This window comes from Protopterus annectens, chromosome 1.part2, assembly GCF_019279795.1.
Source record: "Protopterus annectens isolate FY-2018-M chromosome 1.part2, PAN1.0, whole genome shotgun sequence".
Classification (NCBI taxonomy): domain Eukaryota; kingdom Metazoa; phylum Chordata; order Ceratodontiformes; family Protopteridae; genus Protopterus; species Protopterus annectens.
In genome coordinates this window covers 260,196,175-260,220,869 of record NC_056727.1, presented here as the reverse complement: position 1 = coordinate 260,220,869, position 24,695 = coordinate 260,196,175, and positions in this window count along the sequence as shown.

The window sequence follows — 24,695 nt, the reverse complement described above, 5'->3', positions numbered from 1 at the left end:
TTGCACACTTGCACACTACTCAGTATGCGAGATATCAACACACAGACACACCTGCATGCATACACAGAGCACTACTCAGTGAGCCTAATATTACTATTACTATCAAGACTATTAAAGGTATTGTTAATACACACTCACCAGCATGGATAGGCTGCATTGCTGTTACACCGGAGGGACCTGCAGAAGTGAGGAAATTAATGTCAGTGGGCACAACTGTGCCATTGTTACTGAGTATGAGAATATCACACTTGCACATTAAATACTATGATGACAGCTACAAACCAAGGACACATCTCACACATGCATTAACTACCAGTGTACACAACAGTCAACTATACACATGGCATATTACCTGCACGATTGTAGTCTTGCTGCTGTGTGGCTCCAGCCTCCATCATAATGCAGGTCTGCTGCTGTTGTTGTTGTTGGCGGGCTGGAGCCACAACACTTATGAGTAGTCCCTCCAGTCTGGTGAGTGGGGGATGTGTAGCCACCCCACCACCTGTGGCAACCTGTTGCCTGTGGATATCCGACGCACGCTGACAGACATTTCTGATTAAATCACTGCAGTGATGTCGTACCTGCTCATATGTCCTATTATGCGTGCCTATGTCATTTACCCGACGGACCAGGTCTTGCCACAGTGCAGCCCTCTCCTGCTGATTCTGGCTGGTGCGGGAAAAGAGTATTGCATAATCCCGCACCAGGCTCTGGTGTATCTCCTCATCCTCAGCTGCAGAGTATGCTGGATTGCGCTGGTGAGCCATGGTCCTGAAAAAGGAAATAACATGATATCAGCACAATATGTCAGCAGAATTTGGCACGCATACTACACATGCTACTCGACTGTTGTGATACAACATATCTCACATATATAGCATCTGTCTGTCTATTGGTGGATACACATGTAAATGGCCAGGTATCAGTGCTCAGCCAACAACTGTGCAACAGTACCTGGCACACTCCATACGACATACTACCAAACCCCAGCAGTCAGAACACTGATTCAGGTCCAAAGCACCTCCTCACTCTGGGGGTTTGTATCGAGGTACTGTATGGGGTACATCATCAACTACTGTGAGCTGACCACAAACTAATTGCCCTGGATATACATATCCCACCTCCACCACCAGCACTAACGACTACAGTGAATAACATTTCAAATGCAAACTTTACACTTCGTAACACTGACATGGTATCCTTTAAGCCCACTGGGCCAGTGGAAGACACAACCCACAATGCTGATCCCTTCACAAATGATTTCTATGGACATCGCCAAGAATGCATGGATCATGCAATCCCATATAAGACCAAGACACTCTCCACAAAGGGTAAGCATCCTGTCTGGTGGACCCCAGCCATAGACAGATTGTATAACAAAAGATGGAAGTTACTGCAAGACAGAGCATAATTCCATAAAGGGAAGGCATGTCTGATCAGCACTAGTAAGGAGCTATTTTCTCTCATACAAACATCCATGGGCAACTTTGAGAGGGAAATCAATGGGGACGCTACAGATAACCACAAGGCCTTCTTCAGTTATGTTAGTAACCTGGTCAGAAACCCTCCAATATGCTCATAGTTAGTACAAAACAACATATAATTCACTGAACCCACAGATATTGGCAACATTGCGGCAGACAGGTTCAGTGCAAGTTTCCCCCCTCCCTCTCCCCCAAACTAAGACATACTTATCCCAGCTGACTGTAACCTCCCTGTCATCACAGATGTCCAGGTGAGAGCCGCCCTCAGAAAAGCAGTAAACACAACATGAATGGGACCTGATAGTATCCCCAGTTGCATGCTACATGAACTCCAAGAGGAGCTAAACACACATATAGAAGTGCTATGTAACACTAGCCTGACTACAGGATATGTACCTGTACACTGGCGTACAGCAGCAGTGGTTCCACTCCATGAAGGAGGCACCTCTACACACCAATACAATACAACACAATACAATACATTACAATACAATACAATACAATATGCTATTGCCCCTGGGACTACAGCAGCATACTGTTCTGCTACCCTGACCATTGTGACACATGTGATATGATGGTACCTGCTCCTGTCAAACAGTTATACAGGGTAACTCATATGGCATATTACCTATCTGACTAACATTCAGCAGGGGTATGTGTGACATGTACTCATGGGGAGTCTTGCTTCTTAATGATGTGTGGTTTATTGCAGGGTATGTCTTATCTGTGGGTAGGAACCTGTACCTCCGCCATGTGCTCTCTACTGCAGTGTCACAGACGACACACAGCAGTCATTTAGGTTGTGGATGGTGTGAGGTGTTACTATGGTTGTTGGACATCTGGCATGGGTGTGACTTAAGTATGTAAATCCAGGAGTGGTAACCTCTATGTGGGTAGTATGTGTGTACTCTGTGGTGTTGTCAGTCACTGTGCATTGGTAATGTGTTTGAGTGCATTGTCACAGTGTTGTACATGTCACTGTGTCCGTCTCCATATCTGTAGCTGTCATGTGAGGTACATACTGTGGCAGCCATTGTGTGGTGTGGAGGAGTACACTGACCTACATGTCCATAGCTGACACACCATGTCTGCTGACACATACCATGTGCAGGTATTCCAGGAATAGTGTGCCACTGTGAATATCATTGGGGGGACTATTGTACACATTTATGACCCTGTTCACCCCTGACACATGCAGTGGTGGGCAGCCAATCACATATCTGGTGGTTACTGGTGTAGGTGATTTGAAATGGGGTATGGTACTCCAGTTTGGACACTGGTGTTCACTCCATGCCTTTGTCACCAGGCACCTGTTGCAATACATCTGTACACATGTGCCTCACTCAGAATATATATACATCTCTCTCTCTCTATATATATATATATATATATATATATATATATTTATGTATATATCTATATATATATATATATATATATATATATATATATATATATATATATATATATATATATATATATATATATATATATATATATATATATATATATATATATATATATATATATGTCTGTATACATATACACATATATATATATCAATGTACATATATTGCTATAGATATGGAGAGGGGGGGGTGTGTGTGACAGAGAAGGGGTGAGAGTGACAGAGGGGGTGGGACAGGGGGAGTGTGAGATCATCATATACAGTCATATCTGTAGATAGTCAGATCTGTCTGTCTATGTATATGTATCTACATATATCTATATCTGTATGTGTGTTTTACATATATATGTTTGTACATATTCTATCTATCTACATCTGTCTATGTATTCCTACATCCCTCTCTATGTATGTATACATATATGCATATTATATATATATATATATATATATATATATATATATATATATATATATATATACACATACTTATATTGACATACATACGTATCCACATGATAGATAGGTATATCAACATGTTTGTTTACAAAACTGTATACACACACTAACATACTGCTAAACATACATAACTGTGAAACCTACTTTGTACATTGCACTACAACCTACATTCAACCTACATTGATATGTGCACATAGATGCCCTCACATACATATGTATGTACAGCCTTCACTGATAGTTGCTGTATGTCCCCTGCCCTATGCACATCTTCATATACATATGGATACAGACCAATGACACATATGGAGGGTTCACAGTATGTAGACTTTTAAAGTATTACTTTACATTACCTGTGTTTGTCACAGCTGCTTGCGTTGCCGTCTGGTTTGGTGTCCTGCTGCTCCAGTTGCCAGTTGTCAGCTTTGGAGTGGTTGTTGCTGACTGGTTTTGTTTGTGTATGTTTTTTTTTTTCTCTCACTCTCTCTCTGTCTCTCCCTACCTCCACAGGGTGCAATGAAAGTATTGCATGTGTGGACTGGGAGTACAGCATGCTTTTGTAGGTATCTGCATATGTCCATGTGATGGCCTCTGCACCAATTGTTAGCCAGCATTTGCTAATTGCATGCAGCCAGTTGTGTACTGATTGCAGTTCTCACTGTGATTCCAGGACAGTGCTATAAAAAGGTATGTGAGATAGGAGTAGCCCTTTCAGAGTTTAAGGGCAGAGACCATGCTGGTATGCTGTGGACACTGTTCTGTGAGTGTAAAGGTTAGTATCCCTCTCATATTTCTGGCTGTGTTGTAGATTAACATTTCTCCATTAATTTCTCCAGTTTCCTGTACTAAGTGTGTATGTACACTGACACCTAAGACTACTACTACTGTTAATGTGGGTGTGTGTGCTTTCCTGTGGGACATGTGGTGTAACTGGTATATAGCAGTGGCTCTTGCACTTTGTTGCTATGGCTTCAATATTTGCCCTTTACATTCACTACTTGTATGCCTGCTAGGTGTCTTGACTGTAGTGTGTTGCTGTGGCTTTCCTAATTTCCATGTACATTTACACCTTGGAATGCTTGCTATATCTGCTAGGGTGTTACTGCATGCAGTGTGGTCTGCCCATGGTGTGGGCCCTGACATCTATTAGGGTATTTGAGTATGCTGCTGAGCAGGCCCCAGAGACTCTCAGGTGCATCTTTTATCTGCCTCATGGAATGGTACATATCAGTGGGGTACACCCATTAAATTGTCTGGTATTCTGCAGTTGTGACTGTGGGATAGCATGAACATATGTATTACTACACTATTTCTGCCGTGCAAGTGGTGCATACTTTCAGTACTTCATAGTTACCATTGCATGTGTTGTAACACCTTTCTGCCTACTGTTTGTACATTTCACAGGGAGTCTGTGGGGCATCCCTGTAACTCAGTCACTGTTGCTATGTCTAGGCTCTTAACTATTCAAATATGGCAGTGTCAGACCTCTCAAGTGTACAGATATTTGCAGGTTGTCCACATTTTTGCCTCATATTTTGGTCCATATCTCATAAACAGCTTTTTCTGGCAAATCACTCTGGGCTCATGTCAGACTATAGTGTCAAACATTTCAGTTTCAGACTTCATACCCCTCCAAACATCCAACAAAATGCAGAACCTGTTACTCTCTCAACTGTCTAAGTTTGTTGGAGCATTATTTGGAATGTGTCCCTGTTTTTGGGTCTTTGCTCCACATTTTTTTATTACTTAGTCTGGATGTGTTCCTGTAAGAGGTTGTGGGGTATGGGCAGTGATTATCCTGCTGTGAGTATGTGTGTGGCTTGCAAGGTGCTACAGTGACATTATTACCTACTAGCTACCAACTAGCATGGCTGTTTCTGTTCACACACTACTATTATAGCAATCCACTACATTTGACAGTTAATATACATGACATGCTTTGTGTACTACACATCCTATATTCCCTTTACATTCATTCCTACTATTACATGATATATTTATTGTAGCACATTGTTCTTATATAACAGTCATGGCTTAGTGGTAAGTCATGCAGACTACTGGTTCCTGGGTTCGGGACTGACAGTGGGATTTTATTTTGCTTTTGAGCAGACTACAGGACTTGTCATTCAGAGTGATTAAGGCACTTTTAAGCAGTTGTAACCGGGTTAGCGCTGGTTTGCGTGGAGCTCACGCATGCGCACTGGCATTCAGCTCTGCGCACACCCGCTTACAACCGCTTAAAAGTGCTTACTCTTGCACACCCGCGCTATTTTCTTTGAAAGAAATGAAAATGGGGAGACAGGAAAGTGGTGAAAAAGGGGTCACAAAAAGGGTAAGACAGTAGGGAAACAAGCTCAGGTTTTGCAGGAGGGATGTAGGTAAGGCCCATAGCTGCCCATTTCTTCATCAGCAACAGCTGTGCATATGTTTGTAATTTGGTGTGACATTTGAAACCTTCCACCCCTGAGAGAGGTGTAAGGACAACAATAATACTTGTTGTACAGCCAATTGTAATTGACAGTTTCCATGTCCAGCAGACATGTGTACGAAATGGGCAGCTATGTATGGGGCGTAATTTTTTTGTGAGTACAGAGTGCCCTTTTTTTTTTTTTTCAGGTGAGAGTGGTATGTCAGGTACGGGAAGTCAGTATAACTGGGGAGGTAGGTTGGGTAGGTTAACAGACAAGACAAACAAGATGCATACAGGGGCGGTGTATGACACATGTGGGGGGGTTACACAATTGACGGGGACGGATGTTTGGATATCTAGAGCTCATGAGCCCACAGATGGCAACAGTGGAACTGATATCCCCACCCATGGGCAGTTGCCACTGTGCCTTCACGGCCCAGGACGGGGCTGTGCTGGGGGCTGTGTAGGCCGGGCAGCAGGCACGCCCGTTAGTTGTGCCACCTGTGCCTCAAGCTGGTGTAGGGGCCCAAGAACAGATTCCCGGATCTCCCTACGCACCACAGTCCGGACATTACGGAGGGTGAGTGGATGTTCTCCTCCGGCCACACTTGCAGAGGGGGGATGAGCCCCATCCCCTGCAGTGCTTTCACCCGCATGTGGCACAGGGCCACCGGAGGAGGGTCCGGCCTGGGCACTACTGCCAGGTGCATTCGCCAGCTGAGGTGGGAGAGGTGGGTCCGCTGGAACCCGCCTTCCCTGTTATCCTATGTTTTGCATTATGTCATGACAGTTTGGGTTAGTAACGTACAATACCATTCACAATTAGTTGTAACAGCATGCATTAGTATTCCCATTAACCAAACACCCAGATATTCAAACCATTGAACAGCAAGCATAACACATGCATATTTTGAACAGCAATACACAGTCCAACAACATGCAGGGTTGTTTGATGGCAACAGGCCATCAGGTTTGGATGTATGAACAGGGCAGATGCATCAACGTACATGCAAATATGTATGAACCAACAGGGCAAATGTCCCGGGGTGTTAATAGTGATTGCACATACCAATTTCATGTGGAATGGATTATATGTGGTTATAGGGTAGGGTGAAGAAAATTTAATTAACAACTTCAAATACCAATACATATGCTGTACATTTCTAATAGCTGCAGATATATACACACTACAGTTCTACCTACAGTTTCCTATGTGATAACTACTTCAAGTTGGTGATAGGAATGTTACTGCTACATCAATATACATTTTCATTTTTATTCATACACATTCATATCTGGCTCTGTTCAGCTACATCATCCTACTACATTTGCTTTATATAGCTATAGACAACTGTGGATGTTTGGTATTTCAGACAACCATACTATCTGCATATTGCAGACTGAGAGCAACCTATCCAGATTTTGGGATACACATTCCAGCTGTGGTAACATTTTCAACACATTTTGCAATTTGGTTCTGCTTGTCACATTCACTTCATTCTGTACTGACTGCAGTATACTTTATTCAGGAGTTATTACTACTTTATTGGTGGATTCATAACTCTTTCTCACACTCTCTCACTTGTTTTATTTTTACAATTCAGGATGGTACTTAATTCTAGGCTTTATTGACATGTTTTACCTGTAGTTATTGCAATCCTTTCCAACAGTCTCACTTCTGTCATGTTTCTGTATTTCAACAGGGATATATTCCACACATGTGTTTTACTCAGCTTCTGCAGCTGTACTTTTCAGCCTGCTGCAGGTTATGTACTATTATATTACAGGTGGGACATCTTTATTTCAGACTTTATTTCAGACGTTTTCATTTTTTTGTTTGGATTACAGACTGCATCACACTTTTGTAATCAAGCAATACTTGCAAACCCTCTTACACTGTTACTTGCACATTTTATTACTTAGTGACTACACTGCACTCTTTTGCTAACTGTCATACTTTTATATTTATTTACAGTTACAGGGAGATGATTACTGACCTGCCTGGTGGCGCAACCGCACCAGCCTATCACCATAGGCTCTACGGTTCACAGAACGGACACCTGCAGCTGTAATATAAATAAAGTAATATTGGAATACACATCTCCATAATATCAGCTAGGTTAATTTCTTACATAAATAATTAGATGTAACTTACTCAGTAGTGGGGCGTTGGGCATTTGCCGGGCCTCCCAGATCCAACGGTTCAGTTGGTCCTGCTTCCGTCTCTTCAGGTCCATATGGTGGTGACGGACCTGCTCACCAGTCCTTGGTATCCCTGTGGCACTGGTGAGATCATGAGCCAACCGGTCGCACGCCTCAGCCCTATATGCTCCCCACAGGACCTGGCCCTGCATGAGTTGGGCCTCATGATTATGGACAAGGAGCCAAACCATATATTTGGACTCCTCAATGCCCCACCTCTGTGCTCGAAAGCAACTACCCTCACCTACACCTGACATTCTGGCTGCAAGTTGGTTCTACAATCGGTTATGCTGTGTATTCCCGCCTATGGGGCTTATATATGCCATTTTTCCCACACTTATCTGTGATTGGCCATTTTGGAATTGTATCATCTTCACAAAACCTGCTTTGTCATGCTCCTCTTTCTATTCATTCCTATATATTTGCTATTACTGCATTTCTAAATGCAACTGTCATGGCTTAGTGGTTCAGTACCTTGACTATGGTGCATGGTATCCTGGGTTCGAACCTGGCCACTGCTTTTTATATTTTATGACTGTCTACACAGGCTAGGAGGTGTGTCTGTGTAAAGGCAGTTTTGTTACAGCTTGCTCAACGTTGCCCGTCGGTTAGCTTGTTGGCGCGGTGCGCAGCTCCGCGCAAACGGGTTACGCTAGTTTATGCTTCATTTGGCTGTCAGCACACATATTACGCTCAGCTCAGCTACGGGCACACAGTTTCAGCGTGTTAAACCACTGCTCACCTACGGGCACTCATTTTACACTTGTTAAACCACTGCTCACCTACGGGCAGATGCACTCAACTTGTTAAACTACAGCTCAGCTATAGGCACATCTGACATTTTTTATTATTTTATCTCACATTTCTTCAAAATAAATGGCCCATTTCATTACATTTTACATAAAATATAATTTTATATGTGTACATATATGTCAGGGACTTGTTTCGTGCTTATTTCACTCAAAATAAAAATTGATGCTGGGGGGGGGGCTCGAACCATGACTGCCTGCTCTTCAGCCAACGTCTCTACCGCTAAGCAATTGCTTCTTGGCTTACTTTGCATATGTAGTTCTTATATGATTTTCCACTGACTGCTAACTGTGGCTAAGCTACGGGCATGCTCGCGCAAACGAGCGCACTCACGGGCAAACATCTTTACAATTTAAAAAATATATATTACGTTCATTTATATATTTTATGTTCATAGTCTGTAGGGGCATGTGTTGTGTTGTGTTTATTCACATTTACACGGACTCTGTCGTGGGGGTTTACTTCGGGACTTTTACTCTTCTAGGGGTGTGTCCGTTTGCAGGGCTCGGCCTACGGACATGCCCCCTACTGTCTTCCACGGACCGTGTAAGCCTTAGGTGTGATTCAGCATGCCCTCATGCATATGCATGACATGCTGATGTCACACCGTTTAACTGCAACCTCCGTGTAAGCCTTGTAACTCTTACATGGAGGCTTTGTGAATCCTGCCAAATGTCAGTTATACATTGGTAAGAGAAGAAAAGATATCAAGTAAGATTCTACAGTTAAAAGTACCCTTTCAGATGACCAAGCCTACAGGGGTTCAGAGATCCAGCATGTGATCAGAGAGGAGTTTGGGGAGTTAATAGTAGTATGGGTAGGGTTATGTGATACAAGGGCATAACCAGGTACTAAGAAGGTGCGATTTGAGGGAGGTTTTGAATATGGATGTGGAGGGGGCAGTGGACACAGATAGGGGAAGAGAGTTCAAATTTCTGGCAATGGTATGAGAGTAGAGCACTTTCCCTGCATTATTGTTAGCCTTGGTGATGGAGAGGAGAGATTTTTCACTGGATTGTAGGTACCGGTTTGCAGTATAGACAGTAAGTAGGTTGGATAATGAGGGTTTTTTTTCAGGATATTTGAGAATATTGTAGGCTGTGCCCAGCTGGTGATAGTTAAGTAGCTGTGGTAGCTCACGCCATTTTAGTTCTTTTAGTGCAGCAGAGTGATGGGTTCTATAGGTTGAGTTTGTAGCAAACTTGGCTATTTTATTGTAGTATGATTCTAGTTTGTCTAGGTCACATTGTCTGATTTGGGTAAAGATTGGTGCTGCATATAATAGAGTTGAGAGGAGGTGGCTTTGTGCAAGAGTGACTCTTGCTTTATGTGAGATAAATGACTTATGCCTGTATAGGGAGCCTAGTTTTTTGTGTACTAGTTTTATGGTATACGAAATGTGAACATCAAAGTGGAGATTATTGTCTATTTCAATACCCAGAAGTTTGGTGTGGTTAGAAGAGGAGATGGTGGTGCCGTCCTTAGATGTTATGGTAAAAGAGAGGGTTTTTTATCTATTAGGGGTAAATAGTAGCAGTTTTGTCTTCTTGGGGTTTAGAATTAGTTGGATACCTGATATCCATTTTTGTACTGAGTTAAAGGTATCTTGCGTAAGTGTATGTAGGATTGTGGGAGATGAGGCGGAGCAGATCAGGATTGAATCATCCGCATACTGTATGAGTGTGGCATGTTGTGTAGAGCTACTGAGGTTATTTGTGAAAATAGAGAACAATAGTGGGCCCAGTATAGAGCCCTGTGGGACTCCTATGGTGATTGGAAGTTGTGTAGACAGAGTTACTTTCCACTGGACTGATTGTTGCCTGCCAGATAGGTAGCTTCTGAACCAGGCTATAGTAGAGGAGATGAAGGATAATGATGTTAGTGAGTTTATTAGAATGGACTGGGAGACCATATGAAATGCTTTTGAGAGGTCTAGGAAAATGGCTGATACATATTTGTTATCATTCCTGTGAAGGTTTAGATAATTAGTGAAGGATAGAAGGGCTGTGGTAGTGCTGTGATGTGGACGGAAACCGTGTTGTGTGGTAGATAGCAGATTGTGTGTGTTAAGAAATGTCATCACTTGCAATTGGATGCATTTCTCAAGAATTTTGGATAAGGGGCAAAAGATGGCAATAAGACAGTAGTTGGAGAATTCGTAAGAATTACCTCCTTTATGGAGAGGTATGATGTGAGATACTTTCCAGAGTTTGGGTATGTAGGATTCTAGTATGGAATGGTTGATAAGGATAGAGACAGGATATGATAGGGAGTCACTAGCCATTTTTAGGTATGCATCAGGTATGTTATCAGCTGCCAGTGTGGTTGACTTTTGTTTTAGGAGGAGTTTTTTGATAGTTGAGGTGGGCACTGGTGATAGGCTGAAAGAGGGTTTGGTGTGGGATAGTTTAGGTTGTGATTGAGGTAGACTGTTTTTGGTTATTTGACTGGACAGGGCTAAGATGGATTTAGTAAAATGGTTATTAAACTGAGAAGCTATGTCTAGGGTATTGTTTGTAGAGCTGGGTGCTGGAGTTGTGGTTTTGCCTGGCTTTAGTAGGGAGTTAATGGCATGCCAGAATTTTTATGGATTATTTGAATATTTCCTTTGGGCGCTAAGAAAATAGTTTTGTTTGTTTTGGATTCAGCCTTGGCCTTGTTTCTAAGCTGTTGATAGTATTGCCTGGAGCTAGGGGTTTTGTCAGTTTTCCATATTTTCCAGGCTTTATCTCTAGCTGCTGGGAGCTAGACTGTTAAGGATGTCAGAGAAGGTAGTATTGAAGTAGTCTACTGCCTGGTCTAACTCAAGTGTCCGTAGTGGTTCCCAGTTACAGTGGCTTAGGACAGTATTTAGGTATTGTGGGGTAAGGTTATGGTCATCTCGTATGAATTTGTAGACTGCTGCTTTGGGGTGATTGGAATGTTTGTGGAGTAGGAAGGTGGGGAGATGATCACTTAGGTCATCTGGGAGACAGCCTACTGAATAGTTTTGTTTGGGATAGTAGGTTAGTGTCCAGTCCAGTATGGATTCTCTCTTTGTTTTCTCATCTATTCTAGTTGGTTCTTCAATTAGTTGAGAGAACCCATATAGACTGATATGTGTAGAGAGGCTGTTGGAGTTACAGGCTGCCCAGTCAATGTTAAGGTCTCCTAGTAGGATTGTTTCCTGAGGTAGATTTGTCCTTTGACCAGTGTAGGATGTCTTCTATTATGAGTGAGTTGTTGCCTGGAGGTATGTAGCAGCATATTATATTGATCTTCTTGGTGTTTCTTATGGATAGGTCAGAAAATAGAACTTCAGCATTTTGAAAAGTGGGTGGTGTGGTGTGGTGTACAGGAGCTAGAGGTTAAGGGTGTTTTTAAAGAGAATAGCTACTCCTACTCCTTTTATGTTTGTTCTATCAGATCTAAGTGTATTATACCCTGGGGGGAGAAAGTCTTCATCTTGAATACTGGATTTAAGCCAGGTCCTCTGTAAATAGTGAGTAGATCAGGGTTGTAGTGGGCTATGAGTGCATGTAGGTCTGTTAGCTTGTTGGTAATACTTCTTATGTTGAGATTTAGAATTAGCAGGTCAGATGTTTGTCTGGCTGAGAGGGGACCTGGATTTGGGTGATTGTCACCAGAGGTTAGCATAGTTTGTAAGAGTGTCAGTATGTGCTTTTTTAATATTAATTGTTTGTGAGCTTGGTCTATGAGAGTTTTTCTTAGTGTGGTGAGATGGTATCATTTTTGTTAGTGAGTAATATGTAGTTGTAAGATTTATGATTGTAGAGCAGATGTAGAAGTGTGAGTGAGTTTGAGAGGGTGGACTAGTGTGGGCAGTGTGATAGGAGTAGTTGTGCAGCGGTAGGTCTGTTTGTAAGGAAGTTAGGAAGGTTAGCGATAGTAGAGCTAGTGATAGGGATGTAAGTGTGGGTAACATGATACTACTTTGAGTGAGTAGTACAACTAGGGTGCCTGGTTGGTTGTGTGTGAGGGTAGAGATGTGTTGTTGGGAATGCGATCAATTTGGGATGTAATTGGATTGGAGGGTGGGGGGAGGTAGGATGAGTGGGTTGGGCTAGTTGTTAAGGAATTAGGGGTTGGACTACTGGTCAGGTGATTAGGGATTAGAATAAAAGTAGAAGTAGTGGGGGCAGGTGGAAATAGGGGACAGGGAGCAAGCCCGAGCACAGCGGGCTAACACTGACTCCAAGTGTTTCTTTAGGCTTTAGTAAATATGTAGTGTTAGCTTAAATGGTTATATGTAAAACTAAAATTTTAACTGTAATTTAAACTGTATGTTTGCACTAAGTTATAGACTATGTTATGGGCACAGAGTATAATTTTCTGACATTCTTAAAAGGATATAGAATTAAAGCTGTGGTTAGTTACAGATGAAACAGGAGAGGAAATGAAATGCTATTCTATAGATTTTAGGATTTCTCAAAAGGGAGGGAGGGCATTAACTGGAGAGCAATATACAGCTTTTTATTCCTGGTGATGTACTCATCAGTACAGAGATTTGATTAAGGAACTATACAGCAGAAATGTACTAATACACTCACTAACATTTGTTTAAGTTAATGCAGGTAAGGTATTTTGCTGTCTAGACACTTGGACATTAAGCACCTACATTAGTGTTTAGTCTCTTTAGTTGCAGGACAAGTGTCTGTGGGTGCCCAGTGCTCAAGAGAAAATTTGAAATTTCCACTGCTTGATATCGGGGGCAGAGACCTGCTTGACCTGAAGGATAGTTTGGATTAATTAGTGTTTAGTCTCTTTAGTTGCAGGACAAGTGTCTGTGGGTGCCCAGTGCTCAAGAGAAAATTTGAAATTTCCACTGCTTGTTATGGGGGGCAGAGAACTGCTTGACCTGAAGGATGGTTTGGATTAAGTAGGATGATTACACATTAGGTCCATAAAAGTTAATATTAGACTTCCCTCTGGGGCCTCCATTATCAACATGCTCCACCTCCTGCCTTTTTCCTTCTTTGTTCATATTATAGACAATTTCACTGTCCTATGAATTAGTTCTGCCACACCTTTTTTGCTAAGAAGGCTGAATGAAAGTATCCCTCTCACTCCCAATGGTTTATTAACTTTCCTTCATATTTCCTTTTCAGTTTTGTGTATCAGCCTTTTAAGTATATTATTATTTTTTATTTTTTAATTTTTTTGCTGAGGAGGATAAGCTTTTAACATTCCAAGGTACACAATTTCTTCTTTGTCCTTGTTCTCACCTTCAGCTTTCTTTGGGGTGGGATAAGACACAGAACAATATTCACAGTCCTGGGTTTCGGACTTTCCTAGCGGTAATCCATAAAGAGGTGTGCTACATCTATATGCAAAAACAGTAAGTGGATGTTATTCATAATGACCAAGAAAATGTGCAGGTATTTCAATAAATGTGTTTACTTATGGTAAAAGCATAAAGTACCAGAAGATAAGTGTTAACCTGAGACCAGTTACATGCATAAAGTGCATTATGTGCTTGCTTATTATTGTGACTCATATAGATGAATGTAAAAGGGCCTCAGTTGCATACAAAATGACTAATGGACTTTGAACTTAAAGGTGTAATTAAAAGCACAGTATTTCTTTGAGATTATCAGATGGTATCACCTTCAAATCTAAATATATCTCTTGTCCTTGTATAGCAGTCATGGCTTAGTGGTAAGGCAGGCAGGTTAGTGTTTCGGGAGGGTGGCCTAATGGCTAAGTTTTTGCCTTATAAACACAAGGTGCAGGGTTTGAGTCTCACAAGGGATAATTGGCTAGGCTTAAAATGGCTCGCAAGGGCAGTTAGCCTAATACTAATCTATGAACCTGAAAGGAGCTGTTCGGTAATCACTCGACTTTTGTGGCAAATTACTTAAGAAATTGCAGGTTTTTTTAAATTAAGAAAAAAATTAATAGAAATATTGGAAATTAATATGAAATTGTTCAGAATGGTGTAAGATTATTGACCTTACAAAATGCTTGTTTTATTCATATGGTGGGCATATTACAATGGTTTTGGTGACTACTGTAAGCTGTCATTTGTAATTCGGAAAATCATTAGAGCAGCAGTGGAAGTGGTTACTAATGGGTGAGAAAATCATTTACTTTGCTGTCTTTTAATGATTATGCATACATGATAGAAGAGCAGTAATTTAATTCATGACTGAAATGGAAAGGATGGTCTCTTGGCTCAACATGTGTCTTTACTGTGAGATTCCCGAGTGTCATTGATGGATGAGAACTGATTATTGTAGTAATGATTACAAGAAAATGTCAGGGGCTATGGATCTGTTAGCAAACTGCTTTCTTTGCTATTGTGAATGTATGCATGATAGGGTAGACATTATTTCAGCACAAATTTACTTGGCCCAGATTCTGCATGTGTATCTAATTATGCCAGTTGTGCCGCATAACTTTTTTTTCTGAGGATAGCAGGCATGCTTTCTTTGTTCTGTTGTTTGATGAGTTTTTTGTGTATGGCTGTGGCATTTAGTGTGCAATAATGATACAGAACAAAGGATCAAGGCAGACAAAGGACAACTCAAATCATTTTTACAGGATCAGCAATGGAAACAGCTAAGTTAGCATTAAGCTAGCATTAAGTGACAGCAGCTTTGCGGATTGCACAGTAAATAGAATAGATGTGACTCTGCTTTGTACAATGAATCTGCAGACGGTGTGAACATCTGACTATTAATTGCAAGTGGGTGAAAGAACACTTTATTAGCATATGCCGTTTTACATCATTTCTCAGTTACATCTCATTATGACTTCATTGCTTCTGCTTACTTGCTCTCAACACGCATTAATTTAAGCGGGTTCTATGAATTGTTGCTTAGCTACACCCATTCACAGAGAGGATAACCATAACAGTTTGAGCAATGACTATGAATACCACCCACATACTTATTTTGCAAAAACACCCTGACAGTCCTACCTGGTTTCTATTTCACAGCTAATAACCTTATTATTGTGCCAAAAAGCAAAGGCAAGATCTGAAAGCTATACGCAATGCAGGCAGGTAACTTAAGGAAAAAACAAACTGTAATTTATACTACAATACAACAGGAATTATATGTCATTAGAACAAAACTTCATGCAATAGTCCTTGCACTATGAAACCAACTTCCTTGTGTATACTATCTGATGTCAGCCCCTTCTTCAATGTAACAAATATCTTTACCAGCACTCGCCTTTGGAGCTCTCACTGTAGACAATGACTCCTCGCTGTTTGTGGCAGTGATGTTTCAACCTGTTGAATGAACATATATCAATTACCTCTGCTTCTAACCAAACAGTGCCCCAGTGTCTCCTTTTTGTATTAAATAGTCACCACCAAACAGCTTAATAAGACTAGCCCAGTCTGTTTTAAATCAGGTTTGATCTAAGCAGTCACTGACAGTCTCTCTGATGGTTCACTAATGTCTGCTCAGCTCTTCTCAGTTTCAGATAATCTCTGGCATTTCTATTTACCAAAAGTGTCCATTTCATTTGACATCATCATATGTTCATTTAAAACCTCAAATCTATTCTGTGTGCAGACAGGGGCTTTAAACAAATTTTGTTCAGTATCTTGGTGATCCATTCTACTATCAATATTTCAGATGCTCCATCATGCATCCTTCCCCTTCTTTTGTTGAGGGGATTTTATGGGAGATTCATATAGTGAGGGGCCTGGTCCTTTATTTGCTTCTGCATCTCTATTTATAACACTGGCCATTGTAGGTGTTTCATGGCTTCAGCACAACAGTCATCCCACTCACTGCTCCTTAAAAATGCTTCCACTTCTGCAAGAGATGTAAAAGAGTAGGTGAGGGTTCACTTGTTCAAAAAGAGCATACCAAGAAAATGCAGTTGAACTGCAAATCCTGAATGCCTACAGATCCTTAGAAATGGTGCCAGGGCTTTTTTTTACCATACAGTGCTGCACTATAGTGTGGTGCAAACCTGTCCTGGTTTCCAATTCCATTGCTTTTCTCAGTACAGCTTCATGGTTGTTATAATCTAAAACAGTTACTATCAAGTACTTCAAAGCACCAAGTGATTCTATGCCTTGTATTAACTCTATGTGCTGTCTCTATAACTAGTATGTTGTACCTTCAGAAAGTGCTTTAACTCTATTTTCAGGAAGCCCATTGGGTCATTTTCTTTGAGGGTTTCAGGCAGACTGATTATCCATTCATTGTTTCATTGCACTGTATTTTCGGTATCATCCATCTCAATCTCCAAAACGCTGGTATCCAATTTATGGCCTTTGGGTGGGTAATGGAAACTGCTCTTTGATCTAATGATGTGTAATAGCTTGCTGGATATCTGCTCACAGAGTATTGTGACTGGTAATTCAGGGTTTAATTTGCTGAACATCAACTGTGGTTGTTTTCATTACCTCTGTCAAACCTACCAAAGTTCTGTTTATTTCAGCAATGTCCTCCGAGGCCACACTTATCTCTGCATCTGTGTTTCAGCTGGCCATCTTACCCTGCCATGATGCCATAGGCTGCTTTTTGTAGATGTTGGTGGGGATTTTTTTAAAAAGGACAAGACAACTGCTGGGATTATCTGACAATCGGACAATGTAGTAACACTCAGTTAACTGGGTTAATAGTTAGGGTTCAACCAAACACCCTAATAATGGGCGATTTCAACTGCCCCATCATTACCTGGGAAAATTACTCATGTACTAACTCCTTCACTCAACGCTTTCTGGAATTCATAAATTCCAATGCCCTGGATCAACTTATCTTCACCCCCACCAGGGGCAACGATATCCTAGACCTAGTTATTACCAACATGAGTGACTGGTGTTCCACACCTGAAGCCAACTCCTTGTTGGTCCAATCTGAAAATAAGCTAATCACCCTAGATATCCACATCCCACCCCCACCTTCCCATTAAGGAAACCATAGTAAAAAATTTCTCCAAAGCCAACTTCATGCTTCTTAAGACAGAAGTGGCGAACTTCATGACACCTATGCAGATGGACAATACAGTTACGACTGCTGAATCCTACACAAATGCACTCTATAAGCACTTACACAAGTGCATGGATCGTGCTATCCCAAACACAACCAAGACGCTATCCTCCAAAAAAAGGAAGCCAATCTGGTGGTCCCCTGCCATAAACAAACTGTACAACAGAAGGAAGAAACTGTTGTAAAAGAGAGTAAAATCCCATGAGTGGAGGAGCTCCGTCGTCAGCCTCAGTAAGAAGCTGAGATCCCTTATAAGATCCTCCAAAGCTAGCTACAAAAACAAAATCACCACTGATTCTAAGGACAACTACAAAGCATTTTTGGCAACACCTAGATCTGCTCTGAGTTACAGCACAATGGCACAAAAATTACAGAACTAACTGATATTGCTAACATACTGGCAGATAGGTTCAGTGCTAACTTTACCCCCCCTCTCACCCCTAAAGGGCCCATATCTATACAAGAAGAATGCAGAGTCCCTGTAATCGCAACTATGTAGGTAAAAGCTGCATTTTCTAAAGCCAAAAACACAGCATCCATGAGACTGGACAGCATACCAGGCTGCATTTTACACAAACTTCAGAACGAACTGGCTCTCCACCTAAGCACCATGTTCAATAATAGCCTTACATCAGGCTTTCTGCCTACTGAATGGTGCACAGCAACAGTTATCCCACACCACAAAGGGGGAGCCACCACTGATCCCGGGAACTATCGCTCTATTAGCCTGATGAGCCTGGTCTGCAAGGCCATGGAACGTATCATCATGGAACTGATAATCAAAGACATTGGTAACCTCCAAACTCTGGACCCCACCCAGTTCGGGTTTGTCAAAGGCAGATCATGCCTCCTGAACCTGATTGACGTCTTTGAGGCAATCACCAAAGCCGTAGATGAGGGTAAGGTGGTTCACACAGCCTATCCTGACCTCACCAAGGCTTTTGACACCATCCCCCATTCTGGAATTATAGCTAAACTCACTAAACTAGGTATAAATCCCTACGTCACAAGATGGGTTGCCAACTGGCTCACTGACAGAACCCACACTGTAAAAGTTGCAGACTTCAAATCTGACTTCAAACCAGTGACAAGTGGAGTACCACGGGGTTCAGTCCTGGGACCTCTCCTGTTTGGAATCTAATTCTCTGAAGAACAGGCTAACACAGAATGCCTCTGGCTAACGAAGTTCGCAGATGACTGCAAACTAGGAGCCATAGTCGAGTCCCCAAATGATGTGGACATCCTACAGAAGGGCCTCACTGAGACAGATGCCTATTGTCAGAGCCATGGCCTCAAGCTCAATGCCAAAAAGTGCATTGTCACCCCCTTTGGCAAAAATTCTGTACCCATGAACTACCACATAAACGGCAGTCTACTTAATGATGAATGTGTGATAAGAGACCTTGGGACCCAGGTGGACAGTAGTCTCTCCTTTGATAATCACATCACCACAGTAGTCAGGGAGTCCTTCTACATGGCACACCTCATCACAAAAGGGTTCTCATCCAGGAAAAAAGAGGTCATTGTTCCCCTCTACTCAACACTCATTAGACCCATTATAGAGTACAATGCCCCTTTTGGAATGTACCTCACAAGACATCTGCAGCAGCTGGAAAGACCACAGAAGTATCTCGCAAAGAGGATTACTGGCCTCAAACAGATGCCCTACACTGACCGTCTCAAAAAACTCCAGCTTTACTCCATAGCATATCGTCTACTCCGAGATGATCTGTGCCTAACATATAAAGTGATGTCAAACCCAGAGCTGTTGGACATGCTGCACCTAAAGAAATCTCAATCCCTTGTGCTACACGCTCTAGGGACCTAAACCTTGTCACCACAATAAACAGGACATGCTAGAGGGATAGATTCCTGTCTCGGAGACTTTCCATACTCTGGAACAAGCTACCCATCTATGTCAAGCAAAGTTCCTCATTAGCACTTTTCAAGAAAAATCTTGATGATTGAATGGGAAATAGGAAATACACTCCAGGGATCACTTCTGTGGCTCTGCTCGACAGTGGCACAGGAAAATAACTTTCTTGGGTGGCATAAGCCAGGGAACCTTGTTGGCTAGGCTTACTTAGGGCCTTGGGCCGATAGCCTAGTACCTACCTATGAACCTACCTATGAACTAATGTTTTGCACATTATATCTTTCAAGGCTGCTACTTGCCAAAACAAATAACTAAATGGCTATAGAAATGGCCTTGAGCAAATTTATATCACCTTCTTCTTGGGCATTCCTGTGCATGTTGAGATCTTGACAGATTTTAGCTGCTGAAGTAAAAAAAAGTTAAGAAAAAAAAACTGAATAAAAAAGAATGATTGCCGCTTCTTTTATGAGCCCATACAAAACAAGCAGAAGCTTGTATTAAAAGTAATAAATTTGCAAGCAACAGCCTCTGAATAACACTCTAGCTTTTGTTGAGTATTTCTGGCAATTTCTTCTGCTTCAGTGCTTAGTCCTCTACAGATGTGGTGCAATTTTCGCTGACCTTGTAAATAGAAAGGTGTTGACTGCTGGTACCACTTAAATAGAAGACTGCTTCTGGTCTGAACAGAACCAGACAATTACTAGGACTTAAATTAGGCATGTTAACAATGGGTCTATTTTCACACATCAAATACGAATTACAGTGAAAGCCTTATAATCAAACATTTAACAGCGAAACTTTAAACTACCAAAAATGTTTAACATCATAAAATAATTCATCAAATGGCCACAGCTGATCAATATCGAGACGCTCACATCCCCCCCCCCCCAACTATATATGTCAACTCTGAGATCACACTACAGTGGGGAATAGGGCAAATTTAAAAAAAGGCTTCCTTTGCTTACCTTATGCATCATGGTACTTCCTGGTTGTTGGCTAACTATGGCCATTTGATGAATTATTTTACGATGTTAAGCATTTTTGGTAGTTTAAAGTTTCTCTGTTTCATGTTCGATTATAAGGCATTTACTGTAATTCATATTCAGTGTGTAAACGTAGACCCATTAACAATCAGTTTGCTGACTGGAGTATCAAGCTAATCTCCCACCTCTCATCTAGAAGAAAACATAGTCTCCTAAATTAATCTTAGTTGTTGTAGTGTAAAACTGAAGCCCCCTTTCCTCAAATCCAACTTAGAATAAGTGGAAACTGATAGCAACAAATCCACAAACAAAGACCTTTAGATGGTATTTTAGGCACTGATCAGTAGATCCTCATGGTAATTTCCTTTACTTACGTGTATGGTTTCCCAAAAACATGTTGCACTCTGTTCCACTCCTTGAAAACTGAATGTAGATGACCTGTGGTGCAGTTTAAATAGAAAACAGATTCTTACCTTAGCTGGACCAGCAAACCACCAAGACTTTTATCTTGAGTGGGTAATACTTAACTTGTTGACAGAAGTATTAAGCAATTCCTCTGCTTCTAACACTGGGGAGATGGATATGAGTCTTCTCTTTTTCAAAAAGCTCAATTAAATTAACCCAGTTATGCAAATTAAAATTTCATGAAAGTTTTGTTTTATGGAAGCAAAGTCGTCGTCCCCCCGTTCCTTGCACCCCTTAAGTAATACAACTAACCCCAAAGTTAAAATAGGGCTCAGATTAAAATTCTGAAAAATTCTTCTGAGTGCCGGTTCACAAAACTAGGTGTATCCAATCAGGGTTCACTATAAAGCAGCTTGACTGGGCAACCAGATACACTAGAAAATATTATTTTAATTCTTAACATTTCTTAAATGTTGAAGTAAAAACAAAATCATCTTCCATGGAAGCCCACTCAGAACAAGTGCAAACTTGCAGCAAAAGTAAAAAAGTCACAAAGAAAAACCTTCAGATTGAAGTCCAGCTGCTGATAAACAGATCTTTAAGCAATCTCCTCTGCATTAATGTGCTACTTTTAAACAGAAGATGATCAATTGCTTATATAGTTTATGAAGAGAATTGCTTCTTGCCTTATCAGAAGCAGCCAATCCCCAAGAATTTTACTCAGATAAGTTATTATCAGTTTGACAATTAGAGTGTCAAGCCATTCCTCCTCCTCCAACACACAGGAAAAGACTAGTCCTCATTTCAGTATATATTGGTTAGTAAAATGAAATTACTGTCCTTTTCCAGGAAACTGCTAAAGCCAAGTAGAAATCTGTAGCAAAACTATAATATTCATTTAGCCTGGATTTGTGGTGCAGAGGGTTAAGCCTTGACTAATACACAGGTGGCAAGGATTTTATTTTAAAGCTCCAGCAATGGAGACTTCAGGCATGGAGATGGAGGAGGAGGAATGAAGAGACATACCTGCTCATCTATCCTGGGGGACTGTGGGATTTGTGTGCACTGAGATGCACACAGGGTGGTGCAATCTCTCTCTGGTGGTAGAACACAGAAACTGAAGAGATCTCCCCTTGCGCTATGGGGAGAAGGAGCAGGGCTGCTTGGAAGAGAGTATATGAGGCCTGAAAAGACTAGAAAGCTGAAAATAAGTGACATATTAAGATACAATTAAAACAAGATCATAGAAGAGGGTTAAAACAATGGGTGTAGGGTCCAGAGATCTATATAAGCAATAGAAAAAGCAACAGAGGGCTGTCAGTAAGTTGATGGAACTAGGAAACTGCATGCAATCTCAACCAAGGAATTCTTAAGCAAATGAACAGTGTGTGTTAGAAAGCAAAATACCAAAATACTGGTGTATCAAATAATGTGGCACTTATCTGATGGCATATTTTGCACCTAGATACTGGGAAAATAAAACTATAAAAGAAGAGATATGCTGCAAATTGTGCAACTGGATGTATAAAAACTCCATAAATGAAACAAAAACTGAAATAGCAGAGTGCTTGCCTTAAGTTGCAGACAACCACAGCAGACAAAAGTACTCTTGGTGAACAGACTAAGAGGGAAACAATATGCAAGTCAAAGGAAAGAAAACAGATTGTTAAATAAAGGCATGAAAAAAGTAGTGTGTTTATGACTAAATAACTGACAATTTCAATATGAACCAAGTTCTGTGTTGATAATTAAATGAATATAACTGTTAATCAGGAAAACTAGAACATTACATGTCAATATGCCTTATTCTTTTTTTTTCTCGATAATCATTTTTATTGTTTTTCAAAATCATAATACAAACCACACATTATTTACATTATATACAAAATTGCTTCCAATGGTTAACTTCACAACATGTATCTACATCATGTCTTAACAATAGATCTAGCCCTAATCAGGGAAAAAGAAAGAAAAAACACTAAAGAGAAAACTCATAACAAACCAAAGTCAACAATCTGTAATGTTTCTACGTCCTCTATCTAATCTAAGATTGATTTTGTTCTCCTACTATATATCCTGAGAGAAAGTGGATAGGAACCTCTAGGCCAACACAATGTTGAAAATTTGCTCCCATATTTTTATACTGTTTATACTTTTTTTGTTGTTACTAATTAATAACTTATGCGCTAAAATATGCCTTATCGCTAACAATCTGAAATTATCCCACGATGTCTGGGCTGGGTTCAACCAATTTGTGGCTATGTATAATTTCATTAGTAAACAGATATTCATAATTATGATCCTCCTTGATTTATCTAAATTCTCCGGGGGAATGTGGAGAATCATAAATTCCCAGGAGAGTGTTGAGTTTTGGTAACCCATTTTTTGTAACTGCAATTTTAATGAGTTCCACAATTTATAAATGCACTTGCAACTCCAGAACATGTGTAGCAGATCCGCTGTCTGATCTAAACACTGTGGACATTTGGGTGAGTTCTTCAAATCAAATTTATGAAGAGTGAGACGAGTATAATAAGCGTTATTAAATATCATCAGTTGAGTAAAGACCAGTTTTTGAAGGGATACTGACTTCAATGTTAAGCTAAACGCCTCCAATATCTTACTGTCATCTATCGATACCAGTTTCTCTTTCCAATATTTTGATAAAAGAATATAATTATTGTATTTCCTCTCTTTTATCACTTTATAAGCTGAGGTTATGTATTTTCTGTCTTGTAACAGGGCTTCCCACAGATTGCGAGAAATAACTAGGTCCTCTTCTTTAATTTCAGAGTTACTAAAATAATTTATAGCCAGATCTTTTAGCTGCCTCATTATAATTAAATACAAAATGGGAATTTTCATCTCTTTTAAGATATCATGCACTGCTACTCCTAGGAAGGGGTATAAATCAAGCACAGTTAAATCCTTAATAAGGGGGAATTTCTTTAAATCTATCAGTTGAGTACCAATGGTCATGTTTGGATTCCCATGGAACGGTTGAAAAACCATCATATAGTTTAGTAAGTTTAGAGAGGCAAACAGAGTTTGAATTGCCATTACATACTTCTTAATGTGCTCCATTAGATCATATTTGCTCAGTGTTCGATTATTTAAAAATGGTACCGCTTTAACGTTAATTCCCACTCCACTTATGTGTTTAGAAGTTAGAAGCACCCATTTGGGTATCCATTTTCTAATATTACTGTCCAGGTAAGCCACCCTTAAAATCCTATAAGCCTGAATCACTAAATAGTACATTTCAAAATCCGGTAGATCCACCCCACCCCCCCTATTTTTTGGAGCCATCAATTTCTCATATGATATTCTCGTCTTCCTGGGTTCCCAAAGGAATCTCCCCAATCCTATCTGAAACTGTTTAAAAAATGTTTTCGTGATATTAAGTTGTGCAGCTCTAAAAATATATAGCATTCTGGGAAGAACATTCATTTTTATAATCACTGCTCTTGCCATCATTGGCAATTTCAATTTGCTCCATCTTTTTAGATCCAATGTTATTTGATCTCCAGTTGATTTAATATTATTCATAAAGAAATCTCTGTTTTCCGTTGAGAATGCAACCCCCAGATATTTTATCTTTTCTTCCGTCATTACTTGTCCTATCAATGGTAGCATTGAAAAAGGTGTGGGTGTCTTTAAAGGGAATATTTTGTTTTTTTTTTAAATTTAGCTTATAATTAGAAATT